This window comes from Macaca fascicularis, chromosome 8, assembly GCF_037993035.2.
Source record: "Macaca fascicularis isolate 582-1 chromosome 8, T2T-MFA8v1.1".
In the NCBI taxonomy this organism is placed as follows: domain Eukaryota; kingdom Metazoa; phylum Chordata; class Mammalia; order Primates; family Cercopithecidae; genus Macaca; species Macaca fascicularis.
The window spans coordinates 143131406-143155829 of record NC_088382.1 but is presented as its reverse complement, the minus strand read 5'-3'; the positions used below and the strand labels follow the sequence as shown (position 1 = coordinate 143155829).

Genomic DNA, 24424 nt, shown 5'->3' with positions numbered 1-24424 from the left:
GAATCAAGACCTGGACCCTCCAGTCTCCCATGTGCTCCGTGGTGTTTGGGAGACTTAGCAACCCCTCACAAAAGAGTGAGGAGCCACTTCCCCTGCTCCCAGAAGCCATGCAGCTCCCCTCTCAGCAGGGTAGAAGGGAGAGCCCTTGCTGCTCGCCAGCACCCTGGGGCAGGTGGGAGTGACAGAGCGCAGCCCCATCTGTTTGAAGTTAGAAGTGATTGAGCACAGTTGTCCAGAAACTCCGTGGAGTTTAGAAACACGGTGCTGAATGTCTCCCCCTCTGCAAGGCTGTCTCTCCTTGAGGGATTTCATCCTGTCTCTTCCCCCAGTGCTCATTTTCTCAGCACATTCTCTGTCCTAGGCTCTGGGGACAGAGACAGTGAGATGAGCCCCTTCCCTTGCCTGGTGAGGGTGTTGGGGGCACACCAGGAGTCCAGAGAAGGATTGTACTCCAGGGAGGATAGCGGTAGCAAAATAACGACAGTAATTAGTGTGTGCTTGTGGAGTGCCACGTGCTTAACACTTTGCCCCTTAGGCCAGCGTTATGTTTGCCTTCAGTTTTTGGATGAAACCCAGGCTCTCAGGGTTAACTAGCAAGACCCTGTGGCCACCAGGTGACTCTGCTGGATATGAACGTAGGCTTTTCTGTGCCAGCACCTCAGCACCCTGGACCAGCTGGGGTACAGGGTAAAGTACTCTGAGAGTCAGATCAGAAGGCTTAAGGTCCCACTTACTGTTCTGTCCCACACAGGCTGTGTGGCCTCAGGCAAGTCAGTTGACCTCTCTGAGCCTCAGACCCTCAGCTATGACTTAGAATTGGAAAACATTTCCAGAGAGGTAGAGGTCAAACCACACTGTGCCTGTGATGGGGCTCTGAAGTAAGGCAGGGAACCTTCTGTGCCTGGGGAGCCTCAGTGTCTAGGGGCAGTGTCCTGAGCCCCCATTCCAGGGAAGCCATTTGCAATTTTTTTTTTGAAGATTTTTTAAAAATGTTGCTGGGTCTGTGTTTTTCTATCTCCTCTGAACTTTCCTTCTTGCTAGTTTTCTATATTGCTTCCTATTTTTTCTCTGCTTTGGGCATAGGCTTTAGAAATAGAATTTTAAATCTTAGATGGCTTCCCCATTCTGTATAGCGCTGGGGAGTGATCACATCACACTTCTGGGAGGCTTTCCGCCCAGAGTTGGGGTCCTGGAGAAGACTGTAAAGGCACCACCATTTTTAAGGTTTTTTGTTTTGTTTTGTTTTGTTTGGAAGTTTGGAAGTTTCATTTTAGAATCAGAAAAGTAGCCCATGACCATTGAAACAAATCCTGAAAACAGAGAAAAGTATAAAGGCCCAAAACAAAAACAGAAACACCTACCGAAACCGTCTCTCCCAGAAAGCGCCTATCTCACTAGTTCATCCTGTTTTCTTTCACGAGATTTTGGTTCCTCTAGGTTTACGTATACTAAAATCGGAATTATGATTCTGAAATTCTCTTCTGTTTTCGTTTCCAATTTAACAGTGTAGTAGATATTCCTGCATGTTATTTAAAATTCTTCATGATCATTATTAATGATTGAAAGTTTCTGTCCTGTAACAGATATTTTAACATATCATGATTTATCTAATAATTTCCTTAATGTAGAGCATGCAGGAGGAGCTCTCTAACATTTTGCTATTAAAAATAACGTGATAGGCCGGGGCAGTAGTTCAGACCTGTAATTCCAGCACTTTGGGAGGCCGAGGTGGGTGGATCACAAGGTCAGGAGTTCGAGACAAGCCTGGCCAACATGGTGAAACCCCTTCTCTAATAAAAATACAAAAATTAGCTGGGCATGGTGGCAGGTGCCTGTAATCCCAGCTATTCGGGAGGCTGAGGCAGAGAATCGCTTGAACCCAAGAGGCGGAGGTTGCAGTGAGCCGAGATCACACCACTGCACTCTAGCGTGGGTGACAGAGCAAGACTTTGTCTCAAAACAAAAAAAAAAAACATAAAAACAAAAATTAGCTGGGTGTGGTGGTACACACCTGTAATCCCAGCTACTCAGGAGGCTGAGGCAAGAGAACTGCCTGAACCTGGGAGGCGGAGGTTGCAGTGAGCTGGGATCACACCATAGCACTTCAGCCTTGATGACAAAGCAAGAATCTGTCTAAAAAATTAAAATTAAAATTAAAAAACCCACAAAAAACATGATAAACATCTTTGGGCACAAAACTGCACATTGAGCTATTTCCTGGAATAGATTCCTAAAAGGGGAATTATGTATGCGGTGGAAGCAGAGAGCACTTTTTGAGGCTTTTGATGCCTCAAGCAAATGTCCTTTTGTTTTAGACTTGGAGGCTGTAGTGGGGTGGGCTGCCAGAGACCCGCTTCCCTGCCGGGGCTCATGTTTCTGCTGAACAGGGGTCCAAACCCATGAGCTCCTGACTCAGGAAAGGTCCTAGGTTGGCCCATACCCAACATCTTTTCATGGTGACTTGTGAGAAGCTCTAGGAGTCTCGATGATCTAAACTGTTTCACTTGAAAGCGGAACTAGGAGCCTTTTGAAGGCAGAAGTGTCAAGACGCAGAAACTTCTGTGGTGCCAGAAGAGGGGGCTGCCTCCAGCAAGATGGAATTCACCATGGAATATATACCAAGCAGCATGTGGGCAGGGGCTGTGCATACCACACCCCGCTGCGAGCTGTCCCCGGCTCCAGCCCCTCCTCTGCATTCCTCCCTATCAGCTGAGCTCTACACAGTCATTTCTTTGCATAGTCTCTGCCTCCCCTAGAATTTCAGCTCTCTTCGTCTGTTTTGTTCTCTGCTGTAGCCTTAGCCCCCCAAAACATTACCTGGCCCATTATAGCTGCTCAATAAATATGCATGGGCTGAAAGAATGATGAGTGGGGAAGATTGTAAAGACCTGCTCAGAAGTGCCAAAATATGATGCTTGGAAGTAACAATACTTGCCCGCATTCCTTTACTGGGTTCTTTTTGTTTATTTTGTTTTGTTTTTGAGACAGAGTCTCACTCTTTCACTCAGGCTGGAGTGCAGTGGTGCAATCTCAGCTCATTGCAGCTTCTGCCTCCCAGGTTCAAGCGATTCTCATGCCTCAGCCTCCCTAGTAGCTAAGATTACAGGCAAGTGCCATCATGCCCCACTAATGTTTGTATTTTTTTTTTTTTTTAGTAGACATGGGGTTTCACTATGTTGGTCAGGTTGGTCTCAAACTCCTGACCTCAAGTGATCTACCCATCTCGGCCTCCCAAAGTGCTGGGATTACAGGCGTGAGCTCCCGAGCCCGGCCTCCTTTACTGAGTTCTTAATGTGTGCCAGGCATGTATCTCTCGGACACCTCCCAGGTAATTCTGTTATGGATAAGGTGACTGCTGTTGTCCCATTTATTTCCTCACTCATGCCAGCTTGACATTATAATAGAGCATTTCCCCCATGCTATTTTAAATTCTTTCTGAACCATAATTTATCTTCCTTTAACATACATAAGAACATTCTGGAATTTGCTCAATAGTTTGCACAGCTCTAGTATTTACCCAGGAATGGAATTGCTGGGGCCTAGGGTGTGCCTGTGTGTAACTTGCCCCTGTACTACCAGGGGTACCTAGTGTGGCTAATGAGTCCGCACTTCACTGGCAGGGCGTGTCTGCACATGGCCTATCAACATTTGGCATCACAGTGCCTTCTAATTTTTGCCAGGCTAGTAGGTGTCAAGGATGTCTCATTCTATTTTCGTTTGCATTTGTGATTGCTATTGAGGCCCTAGACCTTCATGCCTGCCCTGCCTGCCCTCACCAGGCCCCTCTGTCCTCCCTTTCCCTACCCCACCCTGACCTCCATGTCTCTTCTGCTTACCCTTCAGAATTTAACACAGACATTTGCACCTCCAAGACGCTGTAATCTCAGGCCTCCTCTCTTCCCTCCACGGGCTGCCCTTGTCAATAGCAGGCTGAGGTCATGTTTACAAATTCTCCTCCAGAGCCTTGCACTGCTGGGATCAGAGTCTGCTCCAGCACCTACAGGCTCTGTGGCCTTAACCAAGGGCCTTAATCTCTCTGAGCCTCAGATCCTTACTTGCAAGCTGGGGATTAAAAATAGCACCTCCTGGAAGACTTTTCTTGAGAATGAGGTGGGATAATTTATTCAAAGTGTTTAGCGCATAGTATGGCTGAGCAAATGGTAGCTTTTCGGTTTTAGAGTCCTTGCAGTCCTTCCTTGTGACTATGTTTACCTGACCAGCCTCCAAGCCTAGGGAGGCCTCCTGGATGGGGCTGTGTTTGCTGCATTTTTGTATTCCCAGCTTCCAGCAGCGCTGAGCAAACCTGAAGTCCTTGGCCAATTGGTATGTCAGTCTCGCTGGAGGAGATGTAAGCATCAAATGAGGGGTTGGTCCAGATGCCCTTTTAAAAGTCTTTTCCAACCCTGAAATTCTCTGATCAGGAAATTATCAAGGAAAAAATTCTCCTTGCAGGATCCTTTCTAAGATTTCTAAATGAAATTAATTATTACAAGGGGCAGGTAATTACAGGAGGCTGCAGCTGCGGCAGAGAGCATCACACGGCTGGTGGCTGATTGGTGCATTTTGGAGGCTGCCATCTTTGTTCTGAATGGGGGATTGGAATCCTGGCAGAGGCAGGGCCTCTCCCTTAGCAGTGCAGTGGAAGGCAGCCCTGCAGGACCCACCCTTAAGCTGGTCACCTCTCCACTGACTACCCCAGGGGATGGCAGGCAGCATCTGGTGGTATGTGAATATCAGACAGGTCGTGCACAGTAGGAACAGAGGTGACTGTTGGAACACTCAGCCCAGGAGTCAGTTTCATATATCCCCAGGGGCCACGTGGGTAACACAAATGGGTTGAAACATCTGGGCAAGACAGTAGAGAGCAGTGGGGTCTGCAGCGAATTGTAAAACTGACTAGGTGCCAGCCAAAGGAGATGGCTGCTGCTCAGCTCTGCGAGATCGTTCTATGGGTAATGTGAGCCCAGGGTTCCTGGATCTTCCCCTCCTTTTTCAAAGGTAGCCAGAACTCTAGATTTTTATGTAAAACTTTCTGATTATTGTTGCACCTAATTCAAAGTTTCGTTGTGCTCTAAGGTGCAGACAGAACGTGCCTGTGGGGCAACTGTTTTCATACCTGATTTAGCCCAATACTTGACAGGCTGGAAAACTGAGGCTCAGCAGTTAAGGACTTTTCAGAAGTCCCTAGGGAGTTAGTGACCATGATGGACACAAAGTACACAAGTCTGGGCCAGGTGCGGTGGCTCACACCTGTAATCCCAGCACTTGGGGAGGCCAAAGCAGGCAGATCACTTGAGGTCAGGCGTTCAAGACCAGCCTGACCAACATGGTGAAACCCTGTCTTTACTAAAAATACAAAATTAGCCCAGCGGGTTGGCATGCACCTGTAGTCCCAGCTACTTGAGAGGCCGAGGCAGGAGAATCGCTTGAACCCGGGAGGCAGAGGTTGCAGTGAACCGAGATTGCACCACTGCACTCCAGCCTGGGCAACAGAGTGAGACTCTGTCTCAAAATAAAAATAAAAATAAAAAAGTGCACAAGTCTGGGTGAGTTATCCACCAGCTTGGTGGGCTCTTCCCCAGCACCTTTATTCAAGGCAGGGACTAAAGCTTAGAGGAGTAAAGGGACTTGCTCAAGGTCACATAGCTTGGAACAGCAGAATCCAGAGACGGACTGGGGCTTGCTGGCCCTTATCCATGGGACTGTCCAGCCACCGTGTTACTGAAAACGTCCCCGTAATGGTTTCAGTAAAGTCCTAACCAGGAACTTGGCACAGGGCAAATTCTAGCCTGCTGCCAACCAGCAGGAAAACAGCTGTCATGCCAGTAGGCAGGAAGCTGCCAAGGTGTTACCTCTGCCCAGGGAAAGTGGTTTGTGTGTTTGCTGAACTAACATGAGGCTGGAGGCAAAGGCTGCGGTGAGCAGAGATCAACTCTATCTCTTCCTGAAGGGTCCTTCCAGCTGGATGCCTGGAGTCTGATTTAAGGACATTCCTCTTACCCTTGACTTGGTGTTCTTAGAGAGCCTGCCTATAAAATCTCATAATCAGTGAGGGATGTTGATTCTTCTTTGTGATCGGGCACATGACTTAGGAAACGAACCTGGGCTTAGAGTTATGAGGGTCGTAAACACTCCCAGCTTGCAGTATCTTATCTGTGACATTGGGCTGGCCACTTTTATCATTGCTGCCCTGCCAGCCTTACAGAGCTATTGTGAGACTCTGGTTGAATGGATGGATCTCAATTGCCAAAAAAACAGCTAGAGAAATGTAAACTGGTTTTGGCCTTATATTCCTCCTCCTTGAAGGATGACATTTGCACTGGAACAGGAATGATAGGAGGGAGCCAGAAAATTCAGCAGGTGCAAAGGCCCTGGGGCAGGAATGAGCTTGGAGAGTCAAGAACGGATGGGGATTGTATTAGTCCGTTCTTGCGTTGCTATAGAGGAATGCATGAGGGTGAGTAATTTATAAATAAATGAGGTTTATTTGGCTCACAGTTCTGCAGGCTGTACAAAAAGCATGGCACTGGCATCTGCTTTTTGTGAGGACCTCAGGAAGCTTCAAGTTGTGGCAGAAGAAGAAGGGGAGCTGGCATGCCCCATGGAGGGAGAGGGAGCAAGAGAGAGGGAAGAGTGCTCATAACAAATATTGATAAAATTATACCTTCTAGGCATAGCAGGGAGGATCAGTAGACCTACCCGCATTAAAGACATAATAAGGCCCAACGCAATGGCTCGTGCCTATAATCCCAGCACTTTGGAAGGCTGAGGTGGACGGATCACCTGAGGTCAGGAGTTCAAGACCAGCCTGGTGGGTTTAGTAGAAACTCCATCTGTAGTAAAAGTACAAAAATTAGCTGGGCATGGTGATGGGTACCTGTAGTCCCAGCTACTTGGGAGACTGAGGCAGGAGCATCACTTAAACCTGGGAGGCTGGAGGCGGAGGTTGAAGTGAGCCGAGATCGCACCACTGCACTGCATTCCAGCCTGGGTGACAGAGCAAGACACCATCCCCCACCCCCACCCCCAAAAAAAGACATAATAAAAGCTAACATAATATTTATATAAATAGAGGGCATTTGGTAATTATGATTTATCATAATCTAATGGGTTGAAATCATTTGTTTTGGTTTAACTAATTACCAATTCAATTCGTTCTAACCTCTTTTGGACTCACTCATAGGCTAGGCCTAGGATTAAAATAATAATTAGTATAAGAGCTGTGCTAATTATTAATTTTAGGTTGCTTGTCTGAAAAACTCATGGTAAGGGTAATAGTAGGAAGATTTCAAAGAGGAGAAATGTCATGGCTACTAGAGAAAACTTTATGAAAAAGGTGACGTGGCCAGGGCCTATTGGGTCAAAACTACATTCGTAGGGGCTCTTTTTAACAATGATAACCCTTGAGATCTAGCAGAGTGAGAACTCACTCATTACCCTGAGGACAGCGCCAAGCCATTCATGAGGATTTGCTCCCCATGACCCAGATGCCTCCCACAGGGCCCCACCTCCAACACTGGGGATCACATTTTAAGGTGAGATTTGGAGGGGACAAATATCCAGACTATATCAGGAGCTGACACGACTGAAACAGTGTAAGGGAGACAGCAGGAGGACAAAGCAGACAGGAGGTCGAAGTCCTGCCAGGAGCAGGGTGTGGACCCAGGAGGCCTGACGGCCTGGCATGGCATTGGAGTGAGCTCTCCTGCAAGATGGCAATGGGGACCTCGTCCTCAGAGGCAGGCCTTTCCACTAAGGCCAGGACCATGATGGGATAGCAGAGAGGTCCAGAAAATGAAGAAGCTGGCAGAGGGTGGGGGAGTTGGATCACCCCAAAGACATCATCCAGAAGAGAGGGGCAGGTCATCTGGGCTGTGAAATATGAGTAGGGTTTGTCTGGGCAGCGAGAGGGAGATGGACTTTCCAGAGGGCTTGGCCTCTGCCAGGGGAGTGGGGGCGGGGGGACGGCACATGGAATTGTGTGGTGTTGCTTCCCTCCTGCTTTGGAAGCTGTGAGTGCCCCACAGGATTGAATTGAAGGCCTAGAACCCTGGATGGGAAAAAACAGGAACCCAGGAGATCTCAAGGGTCTTAGCAGGCAGACCCATATAATGTCTGGACCCTGACCCTCCCCACCTAGTGCCCCAGGATTGCAGAACACCCCCTTCCTTGTAGCCTTGCTCATTTGCTCAGAAGTCAAGGCCCAGGATGGAATCTCATTGCCTGAGAACGCAGGAGCATGAGGAGTTTCTAAGGAGCCCTTGCTTCTGTTGTGGGAGGGAGGCCTGTGTGTTTACCATCCCACAAGGAGAGCATGCGGTGGAGGAGAGGTGCTCCTCAGGAAAGGACTGGTGGCAGTGAGATGGGAGCACAGGATCCTTTGGGAGCAGGGCAACCCCAGCCCACCCTCACCCTCTTGATTCCTGCCTGTTCCATTCTCTTCCATGGCATGGAAGGAGTTCCCACCCCAGGCTCCTTGCTGGAGATATGACGGGAGCAAATAGCTGTGACACTGGTCCACTCTGAGCTCCTACAGTGATCCTAAAGCCAAAATGAATAGTGCCCACTGCCTGTGGCCAGGGAGCTCGCTGCGCTGGGTGGGAAATGGTCCTATGAAGAATGAACTAGGGGTGGGTCGTTGGTGTTAATCTTAGATCCCCATGAGTAAGAAAGGATACATCTTTGTTGCCTGTGTCACTTTGATGATTAGTGAAGTAGAAATACTCTTTGTAGTCTATTGGTCATGTGCATTTCTTCAATATTGATTTGCCTTTTATCTACTATTTTTAAAAATTTGTGTTGTGTGCATTTGTGACAATCATTTTGCAAGAGCTCTTTGCATTTATTATGGATATTAGCCAGGCGTCTGGCTTGGGCTGAAAAGACGCTTGGTTTGCCATTTATTTTGCACTGTCATTCAGGGCATTTAGTCTGTTAGCACAGGAATCAATTTTTTTTTCTTTTTTCTTTTTTCTTTTTTTTTCTGAGATGGAGTCTTGCTCTGTTACCCAGGCTAGAGTGCAGTGGTGTGATCTCAGCTCACTACAACCTCCACCTCCTGGGTTCAAGCAATTCTTCTGCCTCAGCGCCCCGAGTAGCTGGGATTATAGGTGCGAGCCACCATGCCTGGCTATTTTTATTTTTGTATTTTTAGTAGAGACGAGGTTTCACCATGTTAGCCAGGCAGGTCTTAAACTCCTGACATCGTGATCCACCCGCCTCAGCCTCCCAAAGTACTGGGATTACAGGTGTGAGCCATCACGCCCGGCCAAAACCTTTTTCTAGAAAGAATCAGATAATAAATATTTTAGGCTTTGAGAGCCATGCCATCACACTTCCATCTGTTTGACTGTGCCATTGGAGCATGAAAGCAGCCGTGGACACTGTTTACACAGACGTTCACATTTCTTATGTATTCAGTCTTTTCTTCTATGTAAATATGGGAGGACTTCCCTACTCCAAAATTAAATGAAAGAAAAACAAAAAACTAGAGAAGAGGAAAGGTCCTCAAAAGTGGTATAAGTGTAATAAGCAGTGAAGAGTGCTGACAGAAGATGTACTAACATCGCCTTGGATCTCCGTAGGTCTTTAGTCCCCAGGAGAAGAGGCGAGAGTGAGCACTGCTGCAGGCAGGGGCAAAGTCACAAGGGAAAGCCGAGGCATCCGGGCCTGGGGGAGCTCTTCAGCAGGGCTGGGGTTGGGGTGGCACTCCAGAGGGGCATCCCCTCATCCTGTGCCTCTCCTCTGATCCTTGTTCTCTCTGCTGACCTTGATGACTGTGTTCTCAGAGGACACTAGGCCCAATTGTGTCTTGAGAGATGTGTTCAGCCAACCACCTGGTCTTTGTCAGTCCCAGTGAAACCCCTTAGCTTCCTTCTATGGAAACAGCAGGCCTCTTCCTTCCCTCTAATCTGGGCCCTCCCAGGGACTGGATTGTCAGGTCTGATCTTAAGGAATCACATGTGAATTTTACACTTAGCTCCTCTACCCTTTTCTTTTAATGCTGTTTCACAGATGTTCTGAAACCCAGTGCTGTATTTAAGATATAACTTTCCTATCCTATAACTTTGAATATAAACTAAAACATCCAGCTGGTTTTGCAAAGGGTTTTCTGAGTGTGAGAGGGTCGGATGGGTGTTCTCCCCTTCTCCTCCCAACCCTCAGCTTGGTTGCTCTCATGACATACTGGAGAAACAGGCTTGGGCCTGGACCAACCCTGTGCAGACTCACAGACTCACAGCTGGCCATGGGACCTGGGACAGGCCCTTCACCTTTCAGTGGCCTCCGAGATGATGGTATATGTGATGCTTAACTTAATATTGAATGTCAGCTCATTTGATTGAATGATAAAAAGTATTGTTCCTGGATGTGTCTTTGAGAGTGTTCCCAAAGGAGATTAACCTTTGAGTCAGTGGACTGGGAGAGGCAGACACACCCTCCATCTGAATGGGCACCCTCTAATCAGCTGCCAGCGTGGCCAGGATAAAAACAGGCAGATGAACATGGAAGGACTAGACTGGTAGATTGGCTGAGTCTTCCAGCCCCCATCTTTCTCCTGTGCTGGATGCTTCCTGTCCTCGAACATCAGACTCCAAGTTCTTCAGCTTTTGGACTGTTGGATTTACACCAGTGGTTTGCCAGGGACTCTTGGGCCTTTGGCCACAGACTGAAGGCTGTGCTGTCGGCTTCCGTCCTTTTGAGGTTTTGGGACTCCTACTGATCCGCCACTAGTTTCCTTGCTTTTCAACTTGCAGACGGCCTATCGTGGGACTTTACCTTGTGATGCTGTGAGTCAATTCTTAATGTTTGTTTTTGTTTTTGTTTTGAGACAGCGTCCCACTCTGTCGCCAGGCTGGAGTGCAGTGGTGCATTCTCAGCTCACTGCAACCTCTGCCTCCCAGGTTCAAGCGATCCTCCTGCCTCAACCTCCCAAGTAGCTGGGATTACAGGCACCTGCCACCACACTCGGCTAATGTTTTGTATTTTTAGTAGAGATGGGGTTTCACCATGTTGGCCAGAATGGTCTCAATCTCTTGGCCTCATGATCCACCCACCTCGGCCTCCCAAAGTGCTGGGATTACAGGTGTGAGCCACCGTGCCTGGCCTTCTCCTTAATAAACTCCCCTTTATATATACATCTATCCTATTAGTCCTGTCCCTCTAGAGAAACCTGACTGGAAACATGTGACTGGAAGCGTCTCTAGTGAAGGTGCAGTGAGACAACTTAGCTAGTATGTATTGGCGTGACATGTTGGCATCACTCCAGAGCCTGGTGACCTAGGTTTGGGTGACTGACTTTGCTGCCTACTAGCTGTGTAGCCTGGAACAAGCGACTTCACTTCTTTGTGCTTGTGTAAATATGGGGGGATGATAAGGCACCTAATAATAGATTGTTTGGAAGATCGAATGGCTTAATCCACATCAGGTGTCTGAAACAGTGCACATCTACGTAGTTGGGAAATGTTAGCTATTGTAGGCCAAGTGCCAGTCACATAGTAGGTGTTCAATAAATACAACCACCTTTCTGTTATTAGATGTGCTGGAACAATTCCATTACACTAACTTTTGCTACTTTTGTAAGAACTGCAGATTTAATGCCTATCTACCTCCCCATAAGCACTGTTAATTAAAGCCCCCAAGCCCAGATAACCTTGCTTTTCTGTCCTTAGCAAGCTTTGGCTTGATAAGAATTTTCAAAATGTGTTTGTTGATCTTTTAAAACCCCTGAGATGAATATTTACTGCCAAAATGTGCAAGTGTATCGCAAGGATTTAATTCAGGCGCTAGATAATAATGCTGGAGATTTAAAGAAGGAAAATGGTGACGTTTTCATTTCCTTGCCTTCTATCTGCTACGGCTATGAGCGCTTCTGTTTATCATTTAAATCCTATTTGAAAAGGTCACTGGTTATTTGCGTGAATCATACAGTGTGAGGACTTAGGAAAAAAGAGCCAAAGATTGGCCGTCGCAGTCGCCTGCTTAATTCCCTGTCCTTCCCCCATGATGGAGTTTGCTCTGAGTCTCTGCTGTTCTCAGCTTGTGGTGGCCACCACGGGGTACAGGAGGACCCCTGGGTCCAGGCATGTGAGACCGTCAGTAATGATGAGAAGACCAGACACTGCTCAGAGTGCATGGAGTTTGTGAGTCCACTTGAAATTAGGCTCTTGCAACTGAGGAATGGTGCTTTAAATTTTATTCCATTTTAATTAATTAGCTAATTATTTAAATTAATTAGCTAATTTAATTAGTGACACTAATTAGTTAATTAGTGCAACTGAAGAACTGTATTTTAAACTGAAATTTTCAATCCACTCTCATTTTTACTTGCATTCCCATTTTACAGAGGAGAAGTCTGAGGGTCCAAATGCTTCAGCACTGGTTTAGAATTGCCCGGCGTGTACGTAGTGGACCTGCTCTCTTCAGATACGTGCAGACGATCTCTGAAAGCTCTCTCTGCCGCAGTTCCTCTCTAATGATGTTCAGCAGGTATTCTCTGAGCCTCCTGTAGCCTGTGTTCCGCAGGTGTGAGGTGAAGGGGCGATGGCGTATTTATTGGCCTCGTATCTGATAGTTGCCCGCACATTGTGCCCAGAGAAGCACTTTGGGAAGTGGAGCTGGTGTTCAAAAGGTCACTAATTGGCTTATTCCCGAGGATTCATCTTCAGGTGTTGAAATCTCTTTTTTGAAAGACCTAACCTGGGAAGTCCACTGAATACAGGTGTGTGATGCAGTTTCTCAGGGACAGCAGGAAACCAGGGGAAGTTTCCAGAGAGGAGAAGTGTGAAGAGCCATTCTCCATTGCTTTTTTTTTTTTTTTTGAGATGGAGTTTCACTCTTACTGCCCAGGCTGGAGTGCAATGGCGTGATCTTGGCTCACTGCAACCTCTGCCTTCTGGGTTCAAGTGATTCTCCTGCCTCAGCCACCCGAGTAGCTGGGATTATAGGCATGTGCCACCAGGCCCAGCTAATTTTGTTTATTTTTAGTAGAGATGGAGTTTCACCATGTTGGCCAGGCTGGTCTCGAACTCCAGACCTCAGTTGATCCACCCGCCTTGTCCTCCCAAAGGACTGGGATTACAGGCGTGAGCCACGGCGCCTGACCCTCCTTCACTAATTTGCTGGGTTACAGTCACTGCCCTCCAGAGGGACATGATCTGCCCCTGCTTCCCTCACTGACCTCGTCCTGTAAAATTATCCCTTTTACTCCCCACACTGGCTGAATACCACCAGCTCCTTTCCACCCTGTGATCTCCCACTGGCATGTCCCTCCACCTGAGCTCCACTCTCCTCACCTGGTGTTTGCAAGTGGCTCACTCAGGAGCTCAGTCTCACAGTTCCCCGGTGCCCCATGCCCTGTCACTTGCAGTGGTGTCCTGTGATCCTCACAGGAGCCTTGTGAAGTCAGTCCTGTTCTCATTTTACCGACGGACCTTAGAGAGGCTCCATAGCTCACTCAGAGTCTCGAAGCAAGTGAAACGCAAGGGTAGAGCCCACTTCTGTCTGGCCCTACACCCTGTGCCTCAACTGTACAACCAGTATTCTCTGATAGAACTTTCCCAGTGACGGAAATGTTCAATATCTGTACTGTCCAGTTCAGTAGCCTCTCACTGCATGAGACTACTAGGCACTTGAAATTTGGCTGGTGCCACTGAAGAACTGTGCTTTAAATTTCATTCAATTTTAGTGAATTAGCGAATTATTTTAATTGATTAGCTAATTTAGTTAGGAACACTAATTAGTTAATTAATGAGTGCATCTGAGGAACTGCATTTTAAACTTAAAATTTAATTTTAATTGGAAATAGCCACATGAGGCTAGTAACTGTAAAGAACTGTGACAAGCCTGAGATGTCTCCCTATTTGCAAGCTGACAAATTAGCCTGCTGACAGATGCTGGCAGAAGACAGGAGCTTCCTGGATCAGAGACGAGGGACTTCATTACTCACAGCACAGCGGGCAGCCGGCTTGAGTTTCATACTTGTGTCGTTTCTGCTTGCCTCCAAGTCCCATGGGGTTTTGTGTAAAAGCATTTACCATTATCTGCACCGTTTTGTATGATACACAAGCTTTCAGAGAGAGGGACTATATATTTCACTCCTCATTGTATCTCCAGTATCCCAAAGAGAGCCTGGAACATTCTAGGGACCTAACAAGTCTCTACTAAATGACCAATAGCTCTGGTTCCTCACAGAAGCCAAGAGTCTGGACCCAGTGGTTATTGAGGATCCTCCCAGCTCTCGAAGAAGGTCTCTGAATTTGAGCGAGTGCCCTGCGTCTGAGGTTGTCTCTTCCTTACAGTCGCTGCGGAGATCAGCCTCAAACAGGGCTCTCGGTTTCCTCCCTGCAGGGCCTGAGTCTGGGACTCCGTGCACGTAGATTGCAGAGGAAGTGTTCCAGGGAAAGGATGGGGGACACAGGGCTATGCAGGGGAGCTGCTGAGCAGGGATATACTCCCAGCTAGATACTATGGCCAATCCCAGAGCACAAACTGCACCATGAGACTGTCCCACAAACCTAAAAGTTTGGCCTGGACCCAGGGACATTTGGGAGCCTCAGAAGATTATAGGCAGCAGGAAGGAAAGACAGAAATCCGAGAATTCCACATAAGAAAACGTGTTCTGGACTCTGGAGTCCAGGTAGTTTGGTGTTTGACTCAGACTCTAGGTGGCAGTAGGGAAGAGAAATGAGCGTGCTTCCATGCTGTTGGGGAAAGGTGCATTTTTTTTCAACTCTAGTACTTACCATCAGCGGGGGAGACCGAAGGAAAAGGCAAAGGAGGCCAACCTTGTGTAACCCCGTGTCCCTCCGTCATTGTCTGTGGGCTGCCTAGGGTGTGGGGGGTGAGAGGGTGGGCACCTCCCAGGGGAGGCAGCTCCTGTGTGGCCAGAGGCAGTTCTCTGGATCAAGGGACAGCTGCGAGCTGTCAGCAGCCAATAGTCACAGCAGCTGAGGGGTGGTGGCCCAGCCAGAAGAGGCCCCTGGGCAGAGTGCCAGCAGCATCTACCCTGCAGGGACCCAGCACCTTCCAGGTAGCCTGACCCCAGCTAAGGAAATGAAAACCTGAAACCTGCCTTTCCAGGTGAAGTGGCTCCGAGGGTCACTGGGCGTAATTTGCTACCTAAGGAAAGTCCAGCGGTTCTTGATTACCATCCCCTGCCCTCCACGCCGCTCAGGTTTCCTGCTCGTCCTCTGGGCCGGCCTGGAGAAGAAACACACAATAAGTCTTTTCTTCATGTCCCTACAATGTGCCAGGAACTCTTCAAGAAACTTGGCCTATATTATCTCATCTAACTTTCCCAGCAACCCCGAGAAATGGGCCTTGTAATGCCAGTGCCTGCAAGGTGGAAGCCGTGGCTGGCCGAGGTGAAATCCCATCCCGGCACCGCACAGCTAGGAATGGCAGTGCCAGGACTCAAAGCCAACCTCCTGGGCCAAAGCCTGTGCCCTTCCCCACCATCTCCATGGGCGTGGGTCGGGGAGAGGACGCATCAGGAGACTGTGCCTTCCTGTTCTTTCTCTTTCTCCAGGCAGCCCCAGCAAGCACTGCAGGAATTCAGGGAGCGAAGAGGGAAGTCAAGGAACCCTAGCCTATGGTTTCCCCTACTGATGAGTAGTGGATTTGAGAATGCATCTTCCCCCAACAGCATGGAAGCTCACTCATTGGTCTTCCCTACTGTCACCTGGCATCTGATTCAAACACCAAATGACCTGGACTCCAGAGTCTAGAACACGTGTCTTATGTGGAATTCTTGGATTCCCGTCTTTCCTTCCCGCTGCCTATAATCTTCTGAGACTCCCAAATATCTCTGGGTCAAGGCCCAACTTATAGGCCTGGGTTTTGAGATCCCTCTGCAGTTTGCCAAGTTTCTTTATTTCTATTTATTTATTTATTTATTGTAATTTTTTTTTTTTTAGTAGAGACAGGGTTTCACCATGTTAGCCAGGATGGTCTCCATCCTCTGATCTTGTGACCCACCCACCTCGGACTCCCAAAGTGTTAGGATTAAGGCGTGAGCCACTGTACCCGGCCCAGGTTTCTTTTTTTTTTTTTTTTTTTTTTGAGACAAAGTCTCACTCTTGTCCCCCAAGCTGGAGTGCAATGGCACAATCTTGGCTCACTGCAACCTTCACCTCCCAGGTTCGAGCCATTCTCCTGCCTCAGCCTCCCGAGTAGCTGGGATTACAGATGCATACCACCACGCCCAGCTAATTTTTGTATTTTAAGTAGAGACAGGGGTTTCACCATGTTGGCCAGGCTGGTCTCGAACTCCTGACCTCAGGTGATCTGCCCACCTCGACCTCCCAAAGTGTTGGGATTACAGATGTGAGCCACTGTGCCCAGCCGCGGTTTGCCAAGTTTCTTCCAACCAATCCTATCTTTCAAGGTTGCCCATCACCATCTCCCACTGTAATACAAAGGAGATCTGCCATTTATTTGCTCAATACCTAAAAATATTTGTTCTTATTTAGGGAGCCCATGCCACCTCCCCAAGATGGGCAGATCACTTTGTATGTGTGGTCTTGTGTGAGCCTCACGAGGACCCCATCAGGTCAGTCCTGTTGTTCTCATCTTATAGATGAAAAATTGAAACTCAGTGAGGTACGATAACCTATTCAAAGTCTCAAAGCCAGTGAGGAATAGAACAAGGATTAATGCAAGTCAGTCTGGCCCAGACCCTGTGCTCTCTACTTCTCGGTCAGCACTCTCCAATAGAACTTTCCCAATGATGGAAATGCTCTATGTTGGTACTGCCCAGATCAGTAGCTGCTAACCACATGAGGCTGTTAAGCACTTAAAATTTAGCTGGTGCAACTGAGGAACTGTTCTTTAAATTATATTCAATTTTAATTAATTCAATTAATTTAATTAGTGGCATTAATTAGTTAATTAATGAGTGCAACTGAGGACTTGTATTTTAAATTTAAAATATACGTTTAATTAGAAATAGCGGGTGAGCGCGATGGCTCACACCTGTAATTCCAGCACTTTGGGAGGCCGAGGTGGGCGAGCTGCGAGGTCAGGAGTTCGAGGCTAGCCTGGCCAACATGGCGAAACCCTGTCTGCACTAAAAATACAAAACTTAGCCGGGCATGGTGGCACGCGCCTGTAATCCCAGCTACTCAGGAGACTGAGGCAGGAGAATCGCTTGAACCCAGGAGTTGGAGATTGCAGTGAGCCAAGATTGCACCACTGCACTCCATCCTGGGCGACAAGAGTGAAACTCCATCTCAAAAAAAAAAAAAAAAAAGAAAGAAAGAAAGAAAAAAAAAGAAATAGCCACGTGAGGCTAGTAGACATAAAGAACTGTGACAGACCTGAGATGTCACCCTATTTGCAAGCCAACAGATTAGCTTGCTGGCAGATGCTGACAAAAGATAGCAGCTTCCTGGATTAGAGTCAGAAGACTTTTCTCCAGCACAGCAGGCAGCCTAAGTTTCACGTTTGCATCATTTCTACTTGTACCCCAAGTCTCATGGGCTTGCTTCATAGATGAGGAACCTCAATCTTTTACAATAACGGTCTGCAAGTGAACCTACTCAACTTTTCTCTTGGAAAAGTTATCATTATCTTCATGATCCTGGAGAGTGAGCACACCTGAGCCCTGCTCTGGAAGGAGACACTGTCTCTATGTTCCATGCTCTGTGCCTCCTTAAAAAGGTAGTTCAGAAAAGAAACCTCCCTGTGCTTCTGCTTGCAAGACACACGGAAGTGCAAGAGACCCATAAAGAATTGTCTGTCAACCGTGATGCTGCATTGGATACTGCAACTCCCAATTGTCTGCAGTGACTGTTCTGGGATGTTTCACATGTATTACATCATTGACCACCCCCAGATGTCTGCAGAGTTAGCCTGTCTTTTCTGTTTAGCAGGTGAAGAAATTGAGGCTCACTCCCACCCAGCTTCCTGAACTTTGAGATCGTGGATTCTCCTACCCAATACCAACTCTTTCTACTTCCGCCTTGTTCCCCCAAAAAACAGAAACCTGGAATGTTTGTCCTCCTCACTCCTTTTCAAAACTTTACCCTCCAAAACTGGAATTCATTTTCTCTTCTGCCTTGTCATCTTCTTCTGATTTTCCAGAAGAGTTGCCAGTCTGACCTCCTCCCCGAAGCCTTCCTTGCGTAGCCCAACCTATGCTGAACTCCCCTGTCTCTTCTCGATCATAGAAGGTCCTATCTCATACTCTTCACTGACAGCTCCTGAGGGCAGAGCCTGTACCTTCCCATGGCCACTCTTCCCCAACATGGCCTATCTCAGGAGTTGGGGGAAAAACAAACCAACAAATAAGAGCTCAAAAACCTAAACCAGAAACAAGCAGCTATTATTTTATGCCTGGGATTGACTTCCCACTTCACTACCCACTTTCAATTCCAGGCCCCAGGGAGTGGGTGAATGGGCTTGATTCTTTCCCAGAAAGGGGAGATGTTTTGAAATGACTCAAAGAAAAGCTGATTGGATTGGATTGAGTTTTGGTAAATCCACCCACAAGAGTAGAGAAACTTGACATTTGCCTTCCGAGCCAGCAAGAGGGAGGAATCTCATTTCCTTCTAACTGAGCAGGAGGCGATGGAATGATGCCTGAGCAGGTCTCAGGAGACTGGGTTCTAGTCCAAGTTCTGAGGCTGGCTGGCTACATGACCTTGGGGAAGACACTCCCCTTTTCCAGGTCTTAGTTTCTCATCTGTGATGCAGGACTGGAGGAGGGGGAGAGGAGTCAGACTCTCCAGTTGCCCTCCCACCCTACCTTCCATTCTGGGCTTCAGTGGCTCTCCGGGCCAGGAGAGCCCAGCCTTCACTTCACAGGAACTCAGTGACGTTCTGCTCCTCCCAGCCTACTTCCTGCCACCTCCCTGAGCAGGACCAGCCTTCCCTCCTCTCCATGTACAGTGTAGACGTTGCACACTGCCTGGCTGAGGGAGCACCTACTGTAAGGCTGTGCTGAAATAGCAGCATTTGATTCTAATCCAAACTCCTCTATCTTCAGCCCTGATACATTACCTCATCATAAACATAATTCACAGTGCCGCCATCGCTGCCTTGAAAGGTGGGCATGTTTTTCTCTGCACTCTCATTCAGTTATTTTTAGGAAATGCCATGTAGTTCCCATACACTTGACATCTACCTGCTTTCACTACATCTGGAGAGATTCAGGAAATCAGAAAGTCCTTGTTAAGGATAAGGCCTAGGGTGGAGCTGCGATGTACTTTCCATTTGTAAAACCCAGGCAGAGGAGTCTGTGCAGGTTAAAGACACAGATAAAGAAAAACAATTGATCGAAGAACAATTGGCCCAGCTAGGGTGGAGGTTCTCCAGGCAACCAGGGAGTGGGGGGCTGGACGGAGGGAGGAAGGAAAGGAGGGAGGGAGGGTCTTCAAGGAGGGGTGTCAGGGATGGGGCAGAGAGGGAGCAGACAGTGGATCCTAATCATTACAGACACTGTGCTGGGAACTCTTATCACCTCTCACTGAATCCTTACAGCAGCCCCAGGACATGGGTATGCTCATTATCCCTGTTTTGCAGATGAGAAAACTGAAGTTCAGAGATGAAATGGCTTATCCATGGCCACTGAGCTGCAAAATTGCAGAGCCTGAGTGGGAGTCGGATCTCCTGACCACCTACTCAGTTCTTACAAATCAAACGTTTGTTGGGGGGAGATAGAATGCTTGCAAAAGGAACTCTGTTTGTCAGCTTTGCTGCATAACAAAATCTTCCAAGCTCAGTGACTTGCAACAAATGTTTATTTCTTGTTCATTACAAGTGAAAATGCCTGGGTAACCTGCAGGTCAGCTGTGGCTCAGCAAAGCTCTGTGAATTTTCTCAGTTTAAGGTCCAGGGTGAAGGTAGTCGCTAACCAGGACATGCTGTCCTCTAACCAGAACTGAAAGAACTACGTAGTCAAATTTCAGCTTTCTGCTCAGAGATGGCACGTTAGAACCGCACATACTCTGTCGACCAAAGCAAGTGACGTGGCCAAGCCCAATGTCAGTGGAGCAGGGAGGGATATTGTCTGTCCTCCCACAGTGAGAGGTGGAGGGTGCTAGAAGGGGGATAAATAGTTGCATAATACAGTTGGCTGGGCCGCACTGGGCTCTGCAGACAGATGCCTGGGTCTGACTCCTATCTCTGTCACTTAATAGTTGTGGTCATATGGCCTACAGCAAAGTGCTTGACCACACTGTGCCTCAGCTTTCTCATCCGCAAAATGGGGATGATAATTATAGTCCTGCATTAATTTGCTAGAGCTACCATAACAAAATATCACAAACTCGGTGGCTTAAACGACAGAAATTTATTTTCTCACAGATCTGGAAGCTGGAAGCCCAAGATCAAGGTGTCCTCAGGGTTGGTTTCTGATGAGGGCTCTCTTTCTGGCTTGCAAATGGCTGCCTTCTAATTTGTCCTCACATGACTTTCTTCTGTGCATATGGTGAGAGTGCTTTCTGGCACTTTTTTTTTTTTTTTTTTTTAATAGGAACATCAGTTCTAGCAGATTGTGGCCCCACCATTATGATCTCATTTAACCTTATTATCTTCCTAAAGGTCTTATCTCCAAATACAGTCATCTTGAGGGTTAAGGCATCAACATATGAATTTGGTGGGGGTGTAGGGGACAGTTCAGTCCATAGCAAGGGCCAATTCTGCAGCGCTGTTGTGATGATTTAAATGGATTAGGATAGTGTCTGGCCTACAGGCAAGCACTGAATAAGAGCTAGGCTGCTCTTAGTGCCCTGGTGGTAGCAGGCCCCACAGTATCATGATTGGGCATTCCCTGCAATGATAATGCCTCATTTGCTTTCTTTGTCCTTTGCAACCTCTCCCAATTCCTGGCATAAATGAGGTGACCAGGAAATGGATGCTTGTGTGCCCCAGTGAATCCTGAGGCAGTTGACAGAAGGCACGCAGGGTTTGAGGTGCCCTGGGCTGCACTCGCTGCTGTGTTGCTGACCTGCTTGGTGACTTTGGTCAAGCCACCGTCTTCTGCCAGCCAGGATGCATCTCATTAAGACAAAGCTTGTTTTGTCCACAAAATCTCAGCAGATTTCATTTGCCCGTGGCCTTTTGTGGCTATTCCTAAGTATTGGGTAGTGCTCAGAGCCAAAGTGCTTGAGATTGGGATTTTGTTGTTGTTGTTGTTGTTTTTGTTTTTTGTTTTTTTCTTGAGACGGAGTTTCACTCTTATGACCCAGGTTGGAGCACAGTGGCACAATCTTGGCTGTCTGCAACCTCCGCCTCCCTGCAACCTCTGCTTCCTAGGTTCAAGCGAGTCTCCTGCCTCAGCCTCCCAAGTAGCTGGGGTTACAGGCACCTGCCACCACACCTAGCTCATTTTCGTATTTTTAGTTGAGACAGGGTTTCGCTATGTTGGCCAAGCTGGTCTTTGAACTCCTGACCTCAAGTGATCCGCCCACCTTGACCTTCCAAAGTGCTGGGATTACAGGCTGAGCCACTGCACTCGGCCAGAGAGATTGTTTCTTTTACAGAAATGTTCTTATAGATTCCAAATTGACAGTAATTCTCCAAACCCCCTCCCACAGCTACTGCTCCCCACCTTAAGACAGCACCTAATGACCCTGCCAGATAGGGCCAGGCTGGACAGGCACAGGAGAACTTACTCTCGCTGCCTGTGTCTGGGGCAGTTTTTGGGTTATGCCTAAGTGCACACACTTCCTTGGGGTTGGGGGTGGGTGAGAACAGCCTTTGACCTGCAAACCTGGGTTCCAGTCCCCATTCTGCCCTTGCTCCCCTTAGTCCACCGAGCTGCTCGACCTCCAAGCTTCGGTTTCCTTCTGTGGGTGATGGCGAGGCTGGAGCTACCCCAAGGGACTGCCATGGGGCTAAATAATGGATGTGAAAGGCCTTAACCCAGTGCCAGGCACACAGCAGGTCCCAGAAAAAGGATGTGCCATCCTCTCACTTTCTGTTTACCCCACCCATCCTCATCCTTCACTGAGTGAGTGTTTTCCTGCTCTTGAGTAGCTACCCACAGACACAGAACCACCCAGGCTTAAGGCGACCTCTTGGGATTCCGTGGCAACACTGAGAAAGCCTGTGTGGATTTTTCTATCCTCGCTCGTGTTACCTTTCCCACATCTGGCCTTGCTTAGAAAGAACGATGTCTGAGGCTGTTTGTTTAGTAGAGAGCTCTGTTAGCTGAGGAGGGACAGATTAAAGGCCGTGGGGACAGCCAAGCCTGTCCAAGTCCCCTTGCCTGGTGTGGCTCAGCCCGGCAGCGTTGGGAGGGAGAGCACCAGGTGAAAGTTCTTGGCGTCCTCCCAGCTCGTTGCTAATTCGTTATTTGTATGATGACTGATGCAGTGCATTTTTGACCCTCTCAGTCTCAACTTCCTCATCAGGGAAACAGGAACAAAGATACCTTCTGTGAGATGTGCAGCATCTGGCCCAGAGTAGAAGGTGATGATGATGATGAAGATGATGATAGCTCAGCCCTTAGGGAGCATTGCTGACAGGCCAGGAATGCTTTAAGCACTTCATATTCATTGACCCTCTTAATCTTCTTGGCAACCCTAGGAGGTGGGCTCTATTATTCTTTTTCTTTACAGATGAGGAAACTGAGGCACAGTGAGGTTAAGTGACTCCGGGCAGGATGTACCGCCAGTGAATGACAGGGCTGGGAATTGGACCCAGGCTGCCTTGCTCCATAGCCCCCGACCCTCATCACTGCCCTCAGACCCAGGTGACATTAATTATGTCAAGCTGTGTCTCCTCCCTACAACCTTCCCTGCACTGTTGGGGAAAAGGACACAAAGAGCAGATGTTGCTTGTTCTGAAAAGTACTTACTTTTAATTAAACTAAAAATGTCCCTTTCGCGTTGTTTCTCTAGAGAGTCAGAGGCAAGGCAGCCCCTCCCTGGGCACCTGCTCCCTCCTTCAGGCCCCCGTGGGCCTCTCGGTGTGATATTAATGTCTGAAGGCCTCCGACTCATCCATTATTGATGGGGCATGATGGGTACACTGTGGGGAGAGGGTGAGATTGAGGCCCAGGCAGTCTTAACAGCTCAGGAAGTTCTTTTTATCCCTGTCCCTGGTGGAAAAGTGCATTACAGGTGACAGGCGCAAAAGCAGCTGTGACCGAAGCTACTGCCAGCCGTGGGTAGGGCATGATTATCATTTGTTATTGCCCCCTACTGAGCACCCACTTCTCATTCAGGATTTAGGAAAAAAATTACAGCAATGGCAACACCACTTCTCTGATCTTGAGTCTTAGGTTCACATCTCTCTGTTCCTTCACAAAATGCCTAGCTGTCTGTTTCCTGCCAGTTAGAAGAATATGCCAGACTCAGAACTACCTCCTGCCCCGGCCCAATGAGATCTGTGACCTGCCCCCAGCCCTATTGTGAATGCACACACTTCCTTGGGGTTGGGGGTGGGTGAGAACAGCCTTTGACCTGTAGACCTGGGTTCCAGTCCCCATTTTGCCCTTGCCCCCCTTAGTCCACCGAGCTGCTCGACCTCCGAGCTTTGGTTTCACTCTGTGTGTGATGGTGAGGCTGGAGCTACCCCAAGGGACTGTCATGAGGCTAAATAATGGATGTGAAAGGCCTTAACCCAGTGCCGGGCACACAGCAGGTCCCAGAAAACGGATGTGCCATCCTCTCACTTTCTGTTTACTCCACCTGTCCTTATACTTCAGGGTTTGAGCAAGATCCGCTTGTCCTGGCCCTCTTTGACTCATTCCTCCCCCATTTCAGTGTTTTGCACGTTGGTTAAAACTCTTTGGGGCAGGCTCTCCAAATTTAGTATTTTTACAACAGGAAGTGGTCTTAGAGCTCATGCAGCTCAGAGCTTTCTGTTTGCAGTTTGGGACAGGAAGCTTCTGCACGAAGGTCCCCTGGCTCCCGTCCAGTGCTCCTTAAGTGACTATCTTCTTTCCCCACACTGAGTGCCTTGATAGGGCTCAGAGGCTTCATGTGAGCACTTAGCATTTACTGTGTATATCTGAGCCAAGCAGGGACAGAAACTGTCTCACCGATCCTCACGCCCTGTCCCCATGCTCAGTGTCCTGAGTATTTTCTTCTATTTTTCAGGTGAAGAAACTGAGGCTCAGAGAAGTTAAGAGACTCCATTGAGGTCACACAGCCGGTAAGTGGCAGAGCTGGGATTCGAACCCAGCTCTCTTTCACTCCAGAACCTGTGCTCTAAATTGCCTTGCTTTCTTTGCCTTAAAATGGGGAGACCTGGGACTTTGTTTTCTGTTTTGATGGTGCTCACACAGATTCCTGGGTTGAAAGGAGAGGGCCCCTGGGTCCAAGAATTCAGAAGGGTGGTGGCGTTTGAGAAAAACAGCCCCATTCCCAGTGGGTGCCGTGGCTGGGACAAACCCGGAGCTTCAGCACACCCGGGTTCAGGATCGAGCCCACTGTGGCCAGCAGGGTCCTGGGTCCATTCTCCCAGGAGGGTTGCT

The 24424-nt window shown here is 48.2% G+C and overlaps 1 protein-coding gene across 15 annotated transcripts in view; it reads left to right on the top strand.

Moving 5' to 3' along the window:
* The window catches only part of ST3GAL1 (ST3 beta-galactoside alpha-2,3-sialyltransferase 1), a 116100-nt gene that overhangs the window by 47749 nt on the left and 43927 nt on the right, over positions 1-24424 (top strand). For 6 of the 15 annotated variants that reach the window (XM_073999505.1, XM_045398735.2, XM_065519654.1 and 3 more), the window contains exon 3: positions 24048-24102. The gene's annotated coding sequence lies outside the window, so the exon portion shown is untranslated. Of the gene's footprint in view, positions 1-12343; positions 12487-23811; positions 23931-24047; positions 24103-24424 lie in introns of those variants that run through there. The other 9 variants (XM_045398737.2, XM_073999500.1, XM_073999501.1 and 6 more) reach the window with 2 other exon arrangements.